Source organism: Larus michahellis, chromosome 5, assembly GCF_964199755.1.
Source record: "Larus michahellis chromosome 5, bLarMic1.1, whole genome shotgun sequence".
NCBI classification, from domain to species: Eukaryota; Metazoa; Chordata; class Aves; order Charadriiformes; family Laridae; genus Larus; species Larus michahellis.
The window spans coordinates 13,014,049-13,033,353 of NC_133900.1; the positions used below are offsets into that span (position 1 = coordinate 13,014,049).

General features: G+C 42.9%; 1 long non-coding RNA gene across 1 annotated transcript; it reads left to right on the forward strand.

Moving 5' to 3' along the window:
* Positions 1-1,237: 1,237 nt before the first annotated feature.
* LOC141743755 (uncharacterized) lies at positions 1,238-14,260 on the forward strand. Its single transcript, XR_012587192.1, has 3 exons — positions 1,238-1,343; positions 2,324-2,375; positions 14,170-14,260. It is a non-coding gene; the product is annotated as an uncharacterized LOC141743755 (long non-coding RNA).
* Positions 14,261-19,305: the final 5,045 nt, after the last annotated feature.

Below are 19,305 nucleotides of genomic sequence, written 5' to 3' on the forward strand. Positions count from 1 at the left end.
AAAACCCCAAAGTACAGCTTTGTCTCAAAAGCAAACCACCTATTTCGTGGGTGTTTTACTCTTGCTTTTTGCTCTTGCTTTACCCTGTGCCAATGAACAAGAATGAATTACCTTTCACCTTTTTTACGCTGAAAGCTACGGTTCACTGTATTAACCCTTTGTTTTCCATCACTTACAGGGGCAGATCCTCAGCTGGTGTGAGATGATCTCTGCTGAGGTTAGTAGGCTTGTCTCTAAGTAAGTAGAGTGCTGAAGATCCAGTCCCGCTTTTTCAAGGCCGTATAAATGAAGTTTTTTATGATATGAATATAATTCACAGATTGTCTTACAATTTGTTGATAATTCTGCCACTGTAACTGTTGCTGCCTTAGTTACTCCCTCATATATACCGATTTTCTAAATGCCGTTTTACCTTTTTTTTCTGTCTTTTTTTTTTTTTTTTTTGCTGGCTTGATCTCACTTCTTACTATATGCCAAAGGCTGGCTTTAGATAGTTATGGACACACTTTGACACTTGCTTTTCAAATAGTTCCTGTAAATCTGGTGGCCAAAAATCCGTATTTCTTGCAGCAGAGGCTTTGCTTCATTTCTGTATACAGTTTTTTGCACACAGATTGGGCGGTTTGCAAACATTGGTACCATCTAACTAAAGGCATTCCTAAGAGACCAAAGCTGATTTTTTAGCAAGTCATTATCATAGTTTCACTTACAGGGAGGAGTACGATTCCATCACCCTAAATCCAGTGTCACTGTAAAATCAATCCATACAGTTTCAGTGAAGAGCCAGAAATATGCTGCACGCGCTGATTCTGCTTATGAGTTTATAGTAAGCACAACTGTGATTTTCCATGTTGATATGAGGTACCTCGTGCAGCCTGTGGAAGAGGTTGGGAGACCAAGACAGGAACCCAAAATACAAACCAGCACACGGTGCCAAGGGAGAACGCGCTCTGAGGCTGTAGTGCAAGACATAGGTATGCAAGAGGATGTATTTCCTTCCCAAATGGGTTAGGTAAACATCTGTAGCCTGTCAGCTGGATACAGAGGAGGAAAGAGTAATTTTTTAAATTTATCCTTAGTGCAAATAGATTAAGTGCAGCTTGCTTTTATTTGTGTCGTCTGCATCTATGTAACCCGTGTCTTTACAGTGGATTATCTTTTTTTGGATTTTGTAAGTGTAAGTAATCTGCTTTTAACTTTCACCTAGCTTCAATGACGAATTATTTCAAGGTCACTAGCTAGCACCAAAATGTTCTGTGGCTGCGGCTGTCCTCACCGCCAAAGGTCTGAACCACCCCTACAAGTGCCGAGCAGTAGCCTACTTTCCTCCATAGTACTCAAAGGTAAGAGGATATACGCCTGTGTAAGATGCAACAATCTGCATTGAAAGTTAATAATGCAGTGATCTAAGGAGACAAAAAAGTCTTCCTGTGACTAGGAAAACTCTGGCATGTGACAATTAATGGAGACCATGCCTGAGCCTGCAGGGTCCCAGCAGAGTTGGTAGCCACCATTCAGGGCACATCAATAATGCAGCGATACTTAATATTGATCAGAGAGCAAATCACCAGCTGAAGAAGAAAAGTCTGCATACCTGCTTTTACCAGTTCAGACTGGAAATAAGTAAATGCAGAGAAACAGTAAAATTATTTTTCCTCATGTTGGTAGCCTTTTATAAATGCCTTGGAAACAAAATCGGCCAATAAAATCCTTTTTCGTTATTTCCTTCCCGTTTCCCTTCCAGCCCAGCTGGTGCATTTGCAGGCAGGTGAGGTCTTCAAAACGATCCTCCCACATAAGAAACTATGGGAGCTATGAAATATTACTGCAGTCCAGTTACCTCTGAAATGCTGATCTGCCTGGCTAACATGGAGCTGAAATGCAGTTATTCCCTTTGACATCAAGTCAGTTGTGAATTTGCCAGATGAACTTCCTTGACAAATGGCTACCGCCCACTCAATCCATCACTTCAGGGAAGCTGGGCTGCCTCATACTTTTTATTTTCTGTGCTTTTATCTTTTGTTCTGTCTCTCAAAAAGATCAAGGGGTAAAATCCAACCCAATATTCAAAAGTACGTGATTTAGAGCACCAAAGAAGTAAAAAAGAGGTCTTTTAAAATTGCATATTGTACAGTAATCATGTACTTCAGAATTTCCTCCTCTTTAATATAGAAAAATCAGCTAGAATTCTTCATTAATATTTTAATTGGCATAAGTGTTGAGGTCCCAACTATCCACATAGCAATTTACACTTATACTGTAGCTGGTGGGAGTTGGTTTATTTTGCTTTGTGCTAATCCAAGGATCTCACTTCCTGCGACAGGAAAGCTGCAGGCGACAGTTCCACTGCACGGGTGAAAGGCACAAACAGAAAGGTAAAATATATATTGAAATAATTTTCCTAAAAACTAGAAGAAAAGTATATATTAATCTATTATCTATTGTATCAGGTAGATTAAAGTAGCTAATAAGCATTTCGTGTTGATAAACAACTTTCAGCCTTGTCTTATCTAAGCAGCCAATGGTGGAAAGGTGCATTTTTGAAGAATTAATATGTAAAAAGCAAATTTTCTGTTCAGAACCTAGCCTGAGAAGAGGGAGGGGATGCTCAGCAGATATGCGTCACCTTGGAAAATTAGGTGGCAGAGCGACCTATAGATTTCCTAACCGATGTGCTACTTTCACATAAACTCTGGGGATATCCATGGAAGGCACCCTCCCAGTGTCTTCTCCTGCGGGGCACAGGCATGGCACAGAGCTGTGGATGAAGCAGGGCTGGGAATGGGCTGCCAAGGACGAACCTGGTCCAGCAGAAGGCTTCTCCCTGTGGGTCTTGGCACATGGGAAGAGCAGGGTGCCCTCAGTAAAGCCCAGCGGATGGCGGGGCCGGGACTTGGAGACAGAGAAAGCCCAGACCTCCAACTGGTGTGAGCCTGGAAAGGGGCGGCCAGAGGAGAGGGCAGGCTGCCAAAATTGCTCTCCTTGTCTGAAGCGGGGCATTGTCCGAAGCCCAGGGCTGTGAGAGGTCACATGGAGCTGCTGTCATGCGTCCCCCTCCTCTGCACTTCCCGGACCGGGTGCCCCGGTACCTTGTGCCCAGGGTTTCATCACCAGCAGCCCCTGCTGATGGGACAGGGAGGAGGCACTGCCCCTCACGTGGCTTCCCCGCTGTTTCCTAGGGAAACGTGGGGACAGCTTTAGAAAATGTGTGATCTTTGTCATGGTGTTGTTTTGCTGTTGTCGGTGGCATTGCTGTTGGTTTTTAGTTTGTTTCTTAAGGGAATAAGGCTTATAGGAGCGTGGAGTTTGCCTGCATGTCTGTCTCCTTTTTTTTTTTTTGAGCCCAGTGGCAGATTTCAGCCAAATGTGACAGAGGGCTAAAGCTCTCCCAGATAATTAAGTAACAAATGTCATGAAAATAAGACAAATGGGTAGAGGAGACAGATGCTGTAAATGCCCTTACTGTGGGAAAAGCTGCAGAGTGGTATCTCACATCATTAGGCACTAGAACAGCCACATGGGAAAAGGGCCCCTATAAATGCCCCAAACACAGAGTTAGCTTCAGCTGGGTTTGTGTTTCATGCGTGCCAGAGCCAACCGCTTGTAAGACAAAGCTCCACAGAAAGCAGGATTAATTCCTTCTGTGCCCAAATAGCTATTGGTTTTCTGATTTGAGCCCCCTCAAAATCTTCTTTGGATTCAACTATTTACGTTTTAAAGAAAGGTGTTGTCTACCTGTAAACAGGTACGCTGAGGTGCGTATGATTTAAACAGAAAGAATGCCAGTTCCCTTATTCTCCTCACAACCACTTTACTTGCGATAAGATCTGCACTTCAAAGACTTAGAAAAATGGGCACAGCTAAGACTACCTTGTGTTGTTCCAACAAAGCTGTACCTGTCAGGAGAATTGAATTGACAGTGTGAGCAGGGCTGCATATGTTTGCAGTGCACAGGATTCAAGAACAGAGAGTAGAGACCAGCTGAGAAATTAGGAGAATCGGCTCATAGCATGGTATAGCGATGCCCTAACCATAATGGAGATGCAGCAGTTCCCCAGGCCACAATGGCTGAAGCTAGCAAGATCAAGAGCTCCGTACATTTCAAGTTAACCACGTTGTTAAATATTCAACTGTGGTGAAATCCCGGAGTAACCCTGAATGAGAGATACGTGGGGACAAATAAGGCAGTCAAGGCCTACTGCGGTCAAACATTCCAGCTGTGCATGGCCACATCCAGGGCACAGCTAGGGACCAGTGCCAGATGGTCCCGGTCAGTTTTGGGAATACAGTAAATTCCAGCTTCGGACAAATGACCTGAAAATTTAGATGTTGCCAGGAAGGTCATTTGCAAACCCGTTCCGTGGGTTCTGGAGCTGATCATCCTTGCCGCTCCTAGCTTTCCACTGTGCTGAAAACTCATGATGGATTTTGTGGGACTTTAGCCACAGTCCAGAAGAGTGGAGGTTAGAAAATAGACACCTCCTGGCTTTGTAGCCCATAATTTGGGGAGTGGTTTAGATCTGTGGCTCAGCCCAAAGTTCAAGGGAGGGAGTAGAGCCATACTTCCTCCTGTAGTCCAGCTCTATTTAAAGATACATTTTAAAATAAAAGCCTTTTCTGGATAGCCTGTGCGCAATTTCTTACTAAGCAGATGCTCAGTTGTCTCTATAGTATCAACCACTTCTTTAATATTCTGTGCTATTTCCAATATTTCTGCTACTATCAAAAGAGGAAAAAAGAGAGTAGTCTTCTCCTTTAAGTCTCTATTTTAACTCAGCGCTGGCTGTGCACTCCCCTGGGTGATTTCAGGTTACCCGCCATCTGTGGCATGACATGGAGACTGACTATGGGTAAAGCACCATAGTATTTTAGCACATGTTCAGTACCAACAAGCCAGCATAAGCGAGTGGAGAAAACAGAAGCCTAATCATTACTCCATGTTCCTGGTGCATAAAGAGAGATACTGTCCACCCACACAGTCTGCGATCGATGCCAAGTCTTTTGCAAACTTGGGGCTTTAGTTCAGCTTCTCTGATTTACACTCGTGCATTCCTCCTGGCTCCCACCTTTGCGGGGATGTAATGAACTGATTGACCAGAAGTTATTCTGCCACAATGCCCAAAAAAGGGATTCTGGAGACATAAAGCTGAGTTATAACTGCCGAGAGAGGTCCTTTCATTTGGAGAGGCTAAGAACAAAGCCTTTTCGCACCTTTGCGGGCTTCATGAGATAACATGGTGGCTTTAGGCTTGATAGGGTTTCACCAGGCTGGACACAGTCACACAGAGCTGACCACCTGGGACCTCTTTACCCCTCTTCCCCTGACTTGCCTGCTATTGCCGATGTTTTAACATCTGCTGCATCTCTGTCCTCTCTGTGTGGGTGCTCCATAATCTCCTGAGCAGGGAATGGGTCTCTTTTGAATGAGCTCTGAAATACGACTATGGTGACATCATTTCATTAAAAAGGTGCCAATGTGAGGTGCTCAGGAAATTCAAGAACATTCATCTACTGTCCCTGTTAAAAATAGATCACTTAAAATATTGTGTTGGGTTGTAATCAAGAGGAGACGCATCTCAGCCATGGGCAGATAGTGGAGAAGTTTCTGAGGAAGATATTTCACCCACTCCAGACGCGTCGATAAAGAAAATGCTTTTCATTTTACAAAAAAAAAAAAAAAGAAGAAATACCAACCACTGGGAGGCAGACATCTTAACATATGTCATTAGCCATCTTAACATATGTCAAAATTACCTAATGACGTAAATCATGGGTAGGAACTATTCATTTCAAGGGTCGAATCCCCTAGTAATACGAATAAAGGAATATTGTAGTGGAAGTCTGTGTAAAATGGTGGGTATGGGCTAATGCACCTACAATTGTCAGAATGCTATGCTTGTTTTCCTCTTTGGTATTTCTTATAGTTCTGGTTACATTATAAATCAGATCATCATCAGTTCCCCAAAAAGCTCAAAGTGAGTTGAGAACTTGTGTTTCAATGAGAGCTTGCTGTAGGAGACATAGACTCTAACTTAGACTCATCTTTTGGTGTAACAACTATAGAACCTGTACTGTTTAAACAAATGCAGATAGTCTTTAAAAGAACCAGCTACTAGTAAGACTTTGTCTGTTTGTCGCATTTTGTCTATGGAAAACAGTGAAAATAGGCTTTTTACACTGGAAGGTATAATCAGGAAAGAAAAGGATGAATTAAAACAGCCTTACCAAAGGTTAACGTCTGGTGTGTCAGAGGACTAAGGAACCTAATCTACTTGCTTATGAATATACAATGGAAATAACGATTATCAGCAAGAACAAAGGGGAGGCATTCTTAATCTGAGATAGCTATTATTTGCAGCTTGGTTACCTTCTGTGGGAGTTTGTGTGCGTGCGCGAGCATGTGTACATTTTTGCTTAAACTTAGAAATCTTGCTGAGGTTTTATACGTGACAGTAACGTAGTTTCCTAGGAAGTAAGTGGGGTCAGCCACGCAGCATTTTTATTTCTTCTTGTTTTTTTGTTTTTTTTCCCCTACTTTCTCCCTTCCTAGTTTCCTATAGGGGACAATATTTTTGTTCCTCTGTGGCTTCTACTAATCAGGGGCACATTTCCCTCTACACGTTATGGGCCCAGGGTAAATTTTGCCACTGATGTTACTGAGATGGGATCGGGCCTTTATATAGAAGTATATTAGTGATCTAGAAAGCTAAAACAAGGAAAATAATGTAAAATCTCACAATACTCATGTACTTTTATATATAGTTATAATAATAATAAATGTAGTTATTTTAAAAAAATTCCTAAATTGAGAAAAAAAATTCTACTAAAACACTGGTTAAACAACATGCATTATTATTTCATAAATGCTAACAGAGAGAGATTATGAGGACACATAAAAATAAGGAGGCTTTGAGGTTACAAGTTTGGGCTGATGATAAAGCAACAATCCAATTTACTATTAATTGGGTTTAATGAGTACTCAGAGAGTATGTGCTACTGCAGGGCCTGATCCTCCTTTGCACTGCAACATACGGAGTCTTTTGTATGCAAACTAAGTAGGTGTACATTGTGACAGAAGCAGGAAAATTATAACTCTATTTATTGCTTAGCATCGTAGCAGACACGACACTAATGACTGTGCATTGCACAAGATTGTAAAGAGTTGTTTTGATGAAATAAATATTAAAATTTAAGTTTCTTGTAAATATTGTTGAAAGCATCCTTTTAAAACCGTCTGCATTGTTATATTCAATTAACTCCGGTTTACAAGATTCTTGACACAGATTTTCTTTAAAATGTATTGATATTATGTATTTTGCCTTTTCAGATCTATTATGAATAGAGTACTTTTGACTATTATGAATTCATTAGCATGATGTAATTTGTATTTAAAGTGTACAAATTATCTCTGGCCTCAGCAGAGCTGAATGAAAACAGCACCATGTAGCTCTCAAGGCTATGCTGGAGAGCGATATTTTTCTGTAACTAAGATTCACAATCAAGTTGGAGACGAGGCTCCTCTCCACATGGAGCTATATATGAACACGAGTAATTATCTAGTCGTATTTCCTTTCTCAAGATGTTGCATTTCTCATCATTAAAGGTTAAACCCAAACCTAACCTGGGGTCTGATCTGCAGACGTTCTTTGCAGCAGGGCTGTCTCCATCTGCCGGAGAAACTGGTGTGGAGAGAGATGCTGAATTAGAAATGAATAATGAATACAAAGGTGCAAATTTACAAACTATTGCTTTCTGTAATTAATACTACCCAGGCACTCATTGTATTCTGTACCAAAGGGGTGTTACCCTGAAAATTCTAAAGACACCCAGGTGCCCTGTGCTTCACTTTGGGACATCTCTGTGCTGTGAGGTCAGTGCAAGGATGAGTTGACCTTGAGGGCGGCTGAGAGTCTCCTCAGCCTGAGGAAATTCCACCAGAGGGTGGTGTGAAGCCAGGCTAGGTCGCTCTGCACGCCTGGTCCTTCCCCTGCCCTGAAGGACACCTGGAGGGACCCCAAGCGCCTCCAGGCTGGAGCTGAGCGGGGCTCTGGCAGCCCCTTGGCTCCCCCACCAGCTAGCTACACAAGTCGCATCCTCGAGTATTTTAAGACAACCCTAAACTATGCCAGAGCCTGTTCTGGCTTGTGGCCAGGCAAGAACTGGAGTAATGAGAGTGGGAAAATGCCTCACAGTGACATTTCCCTCAGCTGCCCTCAGCTGCTCCGGGCAAGACCATGGCACAGATGCAGACAGAGGGCTGGGAAGGTGGTGGCCACTGCAAAAAAGATGCTGGGCTGCTCTGGGACTGCAGCTTTAGGATAAAAAAAGAAAAAAGGAGCAGCAAATATTTCACTCAGGGCTGTTCAGCTGGGATTTATCATGAAGGTTTCGTTGTCCATCTCACCCACCGGTTTTAGTTCTGTGAGTGGAAAATTGTTTTTAACCTTGTGTGGTTGTTTTTGCACTGATGATTGGGTGTGAAACATTATCACTTCCGTAAGCCTGATCTGACAGGGCTTTATGCCAGCTGTGCTCAGGGCGGATGGCCCCACAGGGGACAAGACAGAAGAAAATTGAGCCCCTGAGGGCTCTCTTTTTTTAAAATGAAAACTCAACAGACTCTATAAATTGAGCAGTGCCCCAGTCAGGGTAAGTGCTCTTTCCTGACAGCAGAAGTCAACAGGGCAATCAAAAGGTTATTTAGATCCTGCCCTCTGGAGCCTGAGATGCAATTGTCTTATGTTAGCATTCACAACTAGACAGACTGTTCGTTATCATGACATTAGTTCATCTGAACTGGACTTGATTGGGGTTGGTTTTTGCTTAAAAGGAAGGTTGATAATGTTGGGACAGAACAATTCGGACGGCAGTTACCTCACACAGTATATAACGCTGGTGGTCATGCTAGTTATGATAGACTTTGAGGTCGGAAATGGGCCAGGTTTGGCCCCATTATGTAATATAAATAGGGAAGCTACCAAGGGAAGTTTAGCTTGCGCTGCCCAGGCTAGTACACCTCATTTCTTAAAAGGCAAGTGGTCTCCAGGGATGACTTAGAAGCACTAGAGAAAACAGTATCCTTCAGAATTAGTACCTATTTCACTTTTCATTGTCTGAGAAGATGCCCATCAATACTCAGTAAGACATACTATAAATAGGGGGAGGGAAGACAGAGAAATACTCAGATGAGGAGCGGAAAGAGGAAGAAAGTATTGTTAAGATAACGTTTACTCTGGCCTTCCTGCATCAAGGAAAGGGATCTAACAGACAGTGCAAATGTGTGCTGCAGTCTGGACCCAAGCAATCATTATGGTATGATGCATGAAATGGCTGCTCACAGAAGACGAACTTGTGAAGTATCCAACATGCTCCCAGAAATAGATTCTGTGAAATATATCTTTTGCTGATTTTTTTTCCCTAGCTTGAAAGGACAGCGCAGACTTAAACATAAAAGACTAGTTAATAAAATATACTTTTTACCAGAGAAGTGAAATGAAACAGGAGGGTCTTGGGCTGAATTCTTTATCTTCTGGATATAAGGAATAAATTTATTCATTATGATGATCGGCTTCTCTTACTGCTCCAATGAGCGTGAGCCCAGACTGTTCTCTCTTGTTCTTGTTCTGTGACCAGCATGAAGTCAATGTTGACTCTATGCCAGTCTTCAAGTACCATTAAGGTGCAGGTTTCAAGATCACAGCATAGGTCTAAGCCATCGTTAAGAGCAGAGAGGTCAGTTCAGAGCCTACTTAAACCTCTAACTCATGCGACCAAGGCACCAATGAAACATCTGTGGGTGACAGGCCTACCAAGTGAGACTTCTGGAAAGGAAGGCAGGCAAATGGGACACTGATCTTCTCAACCAAAGAGTTGCTGCAAAAAGTGTTGAGTGGATGTGAAAGATGAAAGCCCTAGCAGGAGACATGCTTTTTGTGCTTTTTTGGCAAAGCTTCTAACAGTGAGCCATGAAGTTGTCATTCAGCCTTTGTCAGCTGTAATATGTGAGCCTCATGCAAGGCAGCTCCATACAGCTGAAAGGAGAGCTGCTAGATAGTGGAGTCAGATTTGTAGCCTGCCGGCAGCGCAGCTAAGCATGCATTGCTGAGGCGTGAATTATGAAAGTCAGTTTCCAAATGGCCAAGGGGCAATAACCATTAATATAAACTAGACATGGGCCCAGGCCAAATATCCCCAACTCTCAGGGTGTTTGGATTGCAAACATTTGATCGGGGTCCAAGCTTTGCAGCTGGCCTTATCTCTGCAGTGGCCAAGCCAAAACCCCAGGGTTTGTGGCCACCTGGCACATTCTGCAATCCAAGGATGCAGTGTCTGATTACCTGCTCCTTTGCCACCTCCAGCTAACAGTCCTTTTTATCAACCATCCCTTGTGCTTCCTGTCTTACTCTGGGATTCTTTCTCTGGCTTCATGATTTTTCTCTCTCTTATTTATACTGGAAGTTCTCCGAATAAGGGACACACTTTAACTCAATGTTGCAATTATGCAATATTGTGGAAAATCCACAACGGAAAGCATGGAGTCTGAGCATGAACTTTGTACTTCCCATGCAAGTCTGACAAAGGGAACTAAGCTGCTGTGCTTGTGAAAGAGAGGTGGGCAAGAAGTACATTTAATAAACATACTCGATTCAACTTGGAAGACCTTCCGATGTTTTAAGAGACTTAGTAGGGCTGGTTAGCAGTAGGTGCCTGTGGAATCCGAGCCAGAAATCTCCAACCATTCCTGGGGTCAAAGACCTGACTCTGTAACCGTCTGTGTTTATTCTTTGCACCTCAAATCCCACTGACTAAGTTTCAGATGGAGATTGGCAGTCTTATAGCGTGTGTTTTTATTCACTGGGATGTAATGCACAGAGAATCACTTGGACTTGCCAAAATACACACTTGATCCCCTTGTTGCCTCCCTGTGGCAGCAGTAGCCACGAAAGGAGTTGTGTGATCACCCTGTTCTCGGTGGACTCTCCTTTTCTCCCTGGACCTTGGTAAGGGGCAGAAAGAAAACACTGCCTTGCCCTAAACCTTAGAGCCAGACCAGCATTGTGATACTAAAATTTTTGGGGGTTTTCCTGTCTTCTGTAAAAGAAATAGTCAGATATGATATAAATATCAAAGAATTATGACTTATGCTGAATTCTAAGAGGTTAATTGGCATATTAATTATCAGTAATTAATATATGCATATACAGACAGGAGATAGTGGAGACTTTATTGGTATGAAATTTGCCCATTAGCCACACTTTACGCTCATCAAATCCAGTGTTTCTGAAGCAGTAAGACTATTGATCTACATTATGGATTCTGCTTGGGAAATTGTGACGTGTATTTAATACCCTCATCTTAAAACAGAACAAGGGGATGCTGAGCTTGCATCTGGAGTTGTCTCGATTTCCTCTTCTCACTTAGTGGCTGAAAAACACGTGAAATTTTATGATCTTTTCATCCCTGGTTATAACTGTCTCTGCTTTTAGCTTAACAGATTTCCTGAGTCTACATTTCTGGCTATAGTAACTGTATTGTTGACTCATGGTCATGTGAGGAAAAACGTTGTAGATTCCACAGTGATAAAATATCTCCAGGGATCTTGTCTGAACTTCTAGAAAATCAAAGGTTAATAATACTGTCTGAGACAGTCAAGTAAAATCCTCAGTTTCCAACTTTTTGAGAAACAGCTCTGTTCACTGATGTTTAAACCTAGTGCTGTGGCAAGTCTTCATGGATTCATATCTGAGCAGTGTATATATTTTCCCTCTGTTTTTCACTGTTCCTATCGATACGGGAACATACCAGACCAAGTTTTCTGTACAGACCTTTCATATATAGATCTCTTGGATCAGAAGTGTGCCTTTCTTTAGAACTTTAAAGTTTTTGGAGCAGTCTGGGTCTGGGACACACCTGGGTGTCGAGACTCCCAGGGATAGTCTTGACAGTAGACCCAGCTTTGCTCTGTCCAAGCCCCGCACGCGTCAAGGGCCAGTCAACATCATCAAAACACAGTTCCTTAAAGTGTGGGTGTAGGTATGAAAATTACTCCATTAATACCACCCAGCTTTATGTCTCCGCTCACGTGGGAGTGCAGAATATGTCTGACAATATCTTCAGCTGTTCAGGGGATGAGCACTAACGCACTTGTGTTTTCTGCTTGGTTATGGGATTGAAGTGGGTGGGAAGGGTTCTGTTTCTTTTTCAGCTCACATCTCACAAATCTGCCAAGATGTTGTCATCATCTTCTCCACCCAGACTGCTGCAGGAATCCCAGCTTCATTGCCTGGTTCTTGTTGCTGAGTGTTTTGGTTTTAAATTAATTCGGTTTTGCTGGAGCAAGGTTCAGAGGTGATGGGCTTCACAAAGGGCTGTCCTGGAACATGTGATACTTGATCAGACACATGATCAGTCTCACTGATACTATGGGGCAACCCATCATTTGTACGGGGGATAGCAAGTAGGCAAATTACAGTGCAAATCTACCTTAATGTAGCTTCAGCCAGAAACAGACAGCTCCAGGTTTTGCAGTATCACCTACTGAGACCCCAGGAAAGGTTGGAAGGTCAAACTCTGAGCTGTTTCCCTTTCATCTATTTGTGAAGGCCGTGAAATTCTTTATAGACGTTTTAACAAATAATGCTTCAGAAATATATTTTCCCCTAACATCCTGCTCCTTTTTACTTCCCAAGTATAAAAGCCAACAACAACTCAGCACGCATGTTTTAAGTTGAATAAAAAGAGCTGGTAAGAATGCATGTTTCACCCTTCCAGAGGGGTCATTATAAAAGAAGTGAGGTTAAAAATAATGTTAACGTGATCTGAAAAAAAACGAACTCTTCATTTTTCTGCATCTTTTAAGACATTCTGAAATGTCTCTGTGTGAACCCTTGTCTCATCCTCCTTTTCCCTTTTGCCCCACACCCAGCCTCTCCATCTCAGAAAAGGAAAGTTTTTGGTACCTCTGGCTATATCTAAGTGAGGAGAGACTCTCAACGCTCTGCCAGCTCTATCTTAGGATAAAGTCAAGACGCATATTTTCCCTTCTCACTTTTCCCTTTTGCCTCTGGCAGTATGTCACCATGGGAAGAAAATCAGGTGCCCAATTGTAATGGCTGCAGGGATGTTGCAGGATGCACCTCTCTGCTGCTCTAGTCTCCATTAACCAATATTTATTGCAAGAATTTGCAGGAAATTTGAAATGACATTGCTGTTGCTCTACCCTTAAAAAGCAAATGTTATCAAGTATTTAAAGACATCCTATTCTTTTTTTTTTGTTACCAAACTGTTAACAGATTCAAGACTATCTTTGTCAAAAATGCAGGAGAACACATCCTGAAATACTTGTAAATGTGTCCATCTTGACCCACTACTCTTGGTGTCCTCCAATGACTGTGGAGTTCATGATATGCTCCCGCCACAGGGAGCTGCCTGCTGCACAGCCTTTTTTTAGGTGGATGCTCAGCATCATCTTAGTAATAAATTCCCTTCAGGTATCTCAGATAGACAGCAAGAACTACAATTCCGCCCACTGAGGCACTTCTATAAGCATTTTGCAAGCCTAAAGGTCTTTTAGCATCTCATTCTTAAATGCTGAATCCTAAATACCTGGAGAACTTGAAATGAAGAATTCCTCACCCCCCCTGAAATTGCAACATGTGGTACAAATCAGTTTAGAAGCAGAGTTACGTTTTCTGGATTCACCACACAGGCTTATTCTTGGTGATGAACTGGTACTTGCTGGCCCTGAAGGCAAGCAGAGACACACCAGTGGTTTAGTTTAATGCTGATCTCCCAGACAGTATGGGAATGTCAGAGCTCAGGATGCTAAAGCATTTGTGTTATTCATGGACTTATTAGCATAGTTATTAACACTATGTCAATAATAATCTTACTGTCACAATGATTATGATAATTATTATTAATACAGTAATGAATATAATTAAAAATGATAAGTATTAATATTAACACATATTATGAGCTCTTTGTATATTCTATAAGGAGTTGTGCTCTGGCATACATAGTATCTTCTTATTTTGTCCTCCCAGATTTTCTCAGTCATCTTCTGCTTTTTTCCCCCCTTGCAGCTACTGTTTTTCTCTTCTCATCTTCAATCCTTCCTCTCTGTTGTGCCAAATGTCATTCTTCTCCCTGACTCTTCCCCCTCTCCAGGGAATCGTCAGTCTCCAATTCTACCGTATTTGTTCACGAATGTGTCAACGAATGTTGGAGTTGTGCAACCAGGGCTGGATTCACCGCATACGTGGGACACTAATCTTCACCCCCGGAACTGGGGTAGGAAGCTCTAATTTTTGGTGACATAGATTCATGTTCATTCTTGATCTCTTTCTCTAGAAGTCTCATGTGCAGAAAAGATAAAATAGAACAGAATAAAACAGAACAGTACTATTGAACATTATTAAAGGACGAATATAAGAAACATCACCTTATAACAATTAATATTAAGAAAATAATTCTTCTTATGAAATCTAGGCATCTTCCTGAAGGGAAAAGTCAAGTTCAATGAGGTTACTGCCTTGACTACTTAAAATTTTTGGCCGTGCTGTATTGTGCGCTAGATGGACTTTGGAACTACTGAAGGGATTTGCATTGGCTTCAAAGTATATTACAACATCTCATAAAGCTCCATGTGAGAGAGACAAGATTCCTTCTCTCCTGCCAGAATAGAATCATAGAATCATAGAATCATAGAATTGTTGAGGTTGGAAGGGAACTTTAAGATCATCGAGTCCAACCTTTAGCCTACCCTGACAAGAGCCACTTCTAAACCATGTCCCTAAGTGCCCCATCTACCCTTTTTTTAAACACCTCCAGGGATGGTGCATCCACCACCTCCCTGGGCAGCCTATTCCAATGTTTAATAACCCTTTCAGTGAAAAAATGTCTCCTAATATCTAATCTAAACCTCCCCTGACGTAACTTGAACCCGTTTCCCCTTGTCCTATCACTTGTCACCAGGGAGAAGAGGTCAGCCTCTTCTCTCTACAACCTCCTTTCAGGTAGTTGTAGAGGGTGATAAGGTCTCCCCTCAGCCTCCTCTTCTCCAGGCTAAACAACCCCAGCTCCCTCAGTCATTCTTCATAAGGTTTGTCCTCCAGACCCCTCACCAGCTTTGTAGCCCTTCTCTGGACACGCTCCAACACCTCAATGTCCCTCTTGTAGCGAGGGGCCCAAAACTGAACGCAGTACTCGAGGTGGGGCCTCACCAGTGCCGAGTACAGGGGGATGATCACTTCCCTAGTCCGGCTCACCACACTATTCCTGATACAGGCTAGGATGCTGTTGGCCTTCTTGGCCACCTGGGCACACTGCTGGCTCATATTCAGCCGGCAGTCAACCAACACTCCCAAGTCCTTTTCTGTCGAGCTGCTTTCAAGCCACTCTGCCCCAATCCTGTAGCGCTGCATGGGGTTGTTGTGTCCCAAGTGCAGGACCCGGCATTTGGCCTTGTTGAACCTCATACCATTGGTCTCAGCCCATCGGTCCAGCCTGTCCAGATCCCTCTGCAGAGCCAACCTACCCTCAAGCAGATCAACATGCCCGCCCAGTTTAGTGTCATCTGCGAACTTACTGAGGGTGCATTCGATCCCTTCATCCAGATCATTGATAAAGATATTAAAGAGAACCGGCCCCAGCACCGAGCCCTGGGGGACACCACTTGTGACTGGACACCAACTGGATTTAACTCCGTTTACCACCACTCTCTGGGCACGGCCATCCAGCCAGTTTTTTACCCAGCGAAGAGTACACCTGTCCAGGCCATGAGCAGCCAGTTTCTCCAGGAGAATGCTGTGGGAAACGGTGTCGAAAGCTTTGCAAAAATCCAAGTAGATAACATCCGCAGCTTTTCCCTCATCCACTAAGTGGGTCACCTTATCATAGAAGGATATTAGGTTTGATAGGCATGACCTGCCCTTAATGTTTGCTGTTTCTGTTCTGGGATGAACTGCACATAAAATGTGGGAGAGGGGTATGGCATCTTCAACAAGTCTGAGGCACATCCATTCTTTTTTAACTCCCAGGCTTAATCGAAAGAAGCCTATACCTCCATAAGGACCGGCTATTGAGCCTGGAGCTTCTGAGATGGAGGCAGAGGAAAACTGACCCCTTTTCCCATTTGTTCAAATGCATCGCAGAAATTACAAGCACAAATTTCATTTGCAAAACAGAAGAAACTATCCCTTGAAAATCTGACCCCATGCTTTCCAAGGGTCGCGCTACTACCTGTGGCTATTTCAATTTATGACCGCTTCCCCATCACCTTCAGGCCCAGATCTAACAGAGGCGAGAAGGCTGGCATGGGCTTCGCTGTCACCATTAGTGCCACACGGTACCACACGTGCAGTCTCAGTGATGCAATTGCAGATGGAAGCTGATGGCTCACACGCATGCACGCATACGTACACATCCAGATAACAGCTGCATCTGGTCCCAAAGTTACCCAAGTGCCACCTCCCAATAGACATTCCAACAGACCACAAGGTGTATGAGGCAAGGACTGCTTATTTAAAAGTGTATATACTTTTATAAATATACATATGAACACACACATACATATATTTATGTATGGAGAGAGCAGGAGAGAGGCACCATCATATATATGTAAAACATCGTATAATAAAATATGACCCTGATGGTGCCACCAGTTGTTGGCAATTATGAAACTAGCTAAAGATAATACTAATAATGTATAAACATTCTTTTTTGCCAGGTATAGTTGTTTGTTCTTATGCATGGCCAGAAGAAAAAAAAGAATAATAAATCCTAAAATTGATTTATAGTAGAATAATAAATTCTAAAATTTATTTGCCATCAGCAACACTTTTGCGTTTCCTAGCTGTGTAGAGATCAGGGACACTGTCAAGCCTGGCTGTTGTGTGGATAATCCCAAAAGGGGAAAATTTCCACCTTTCCCAGTGGAAATTTTGACGAAGATGATGCACCACCATGTCTGAGTTTTACCATCATTGAAAAGGACAGGGAGGAAACGAGACAAGTAACAGCAGTGCCTGGCTTCAGCAACTGTGGAAACTTGCCATGTATTCTGTGCATTGTTTTCATAGTCCTGATCATGACATATGATAGACGCCAGAGAAGCGTCTCTTATCATCATTCCACAGACAGTCTCTCTTTCAATATATGCCCTGGGCATGATCCTGCCGGTTTCACTGGCACTGATACGGAAGAAAGTCTTTGCTCTTCTCTGTAACCTATTTACAGGGATTTCTTATGAACTCCCAGAATTTCCCCTGGAGTAGGACAACCCCATGCTGTTCTCAGTTAGTGTTATGAATAACATTTTCCAACAAAAACCGCGGCTGTGTTCAGCCCGGAAGATTTCTGTCACAAAATATTTGCCAAATGCAGCCCAGAATTTAATTTGGGATTTTGACTTTTGGGGCAGCCTGCTCCTAAGCTGGGGACCTTAGGAATCCAAGGTCATCAGCTCAGCAGGAGCTAGCTTTTCCCTGCTTGGCACAGGGAGCAGAAAAGCCCAGGAAGCCTTCCTTGGCTATAAAGTAGGCCACAAACCTTGGAGTTTGAGGCAGCAGTCCAGCAGAACCGGCTTTCCTTGCATCAGTGAAAATGAGGAAAATGGCAATTTTATTGAGCAGATGTAGGTTCTGGGGAAGATATTTAATCTGTGAAGTATCATATGTCTTAGGTTTGGGGGGGAAAAAAAGTTCTCAGAAAGTCTGGTTCATAGGAAACTCATTCAGTTTTGGTTCAATTTTGATTAAAGTGAAATTTGGAAAACGTTGTTTTTCACACACCAATAAAAGCTACTTTACCACCAGTTCTTCTGCTGCAAGCTAGGGCTAATTAGGCAAGAGGTGGCCAAATAAAATGAATAGCTGTGCTACTAATCTCTCTCACATCAGTGCAACTTGAGGAAAGTTCACAGCATCATTGATGTTATTGTAACTAGGATTTGAAAGCAGGATAGGAAATAAATGTCATTGCCTTGTCAAAGAGATGTAAGACTTATACTAGCTGTATATCTTCCCTCTGGACAGTAGAAAAGCAGTGGAAAGAAGGATGGAAAAAATAGAAGCACTTGAAAAATATAATGTAAAAGTGAGATAAATAACCAAAACTGTTTCGTGATTATACCTGAGAATTTTAATTTCCATTTAGCCTACCCAGTCTTGAAATACCAGGGTAAGCTTTGCAGGGTTTTTTAGGAGCACACCACAGGAACCTCACTATCTCTCATCTCTGTAGCTCTCAGAGAAATGGAATGACGCAGTGTCATGTAATGTCCTCTTCGTGCTACAAATGCACTTCAGGATCATGAGTGGGCAGGAGCCACCAGCAAGGCTGACCCTGACGTGGGAGGTACAGAATACAACGCTGCCACCTGAGATGCTCAGATTTGGCCACTGAAGAGCAGGAGCTGAAGGGTTTCGGAGCAGGTCCAGGGCTTCCTCTCCGTGCAGTTTTAGATAACTAGAATCTCTCTCTTTTTCCTGTACAAGGAAGGCAGGCTTACCCAGCCATGAAAAAGGAAACAAGTTACCCACCTGCCAGTGGACTGGCAGGTGTTAAATGCACACACCCTTGTGCGCTCACATACAGCAGTTATTTGCAATCCATTTGGCTGCACAAAGTGGTCAATAATGCCATTGCAAGCCAAATGAAAACAAAGAGTTTGTCTTGAGTGAAGTTTTTTGTTCTGAATAAAATGAACCTGATCAGCAGGTGCTTTTACAGAAGTTCCTTTTATATGGAAATGGAACCCAAGGCGGGGACGGAGACACAATACTTTATGCAAAGGTAATTAAAAAAGAGACGGTTTACATGGGAATTTGGGACCTTGTGTCTTTTTTTTGCGTACTGTATTTCAATGAAACAGCAGGTTTCTTTTTTTACTTTGTGGAATGTGGACCAGCGTTGGTCGGTTGCACAAGATGTTTGCTGCTTCCATTTTCCATCGCTCGTACATTTGGCTTGGATAAGTTCCTCTGAAAACCGGCTTCACAGAACACCGAGTCGGGCGAGCTTGCCAGAGACACCGTGTAGCCCGGCTAGTCAACAGGCTGCAGCAGTTGGCCCATGGTGGTAAACCGCCTCCCCTTAAAACTGGTGTCTTGAATTACTAAGTAAATTCATCAGTTTCTAAAGATAGATGTGACAGAGCGACAGCTCTCAGGCTGGGCAGGCCCATTACTCCGTTATATAAGAAACTCAGCCTTCTGGGCAATGTCAAAATTTGCCTGCAAAATGTTTGGCCAAAGATCAACAGTAAACTGGAACTGTGTTCGCTTCACTTTGTCTGACCTCCCC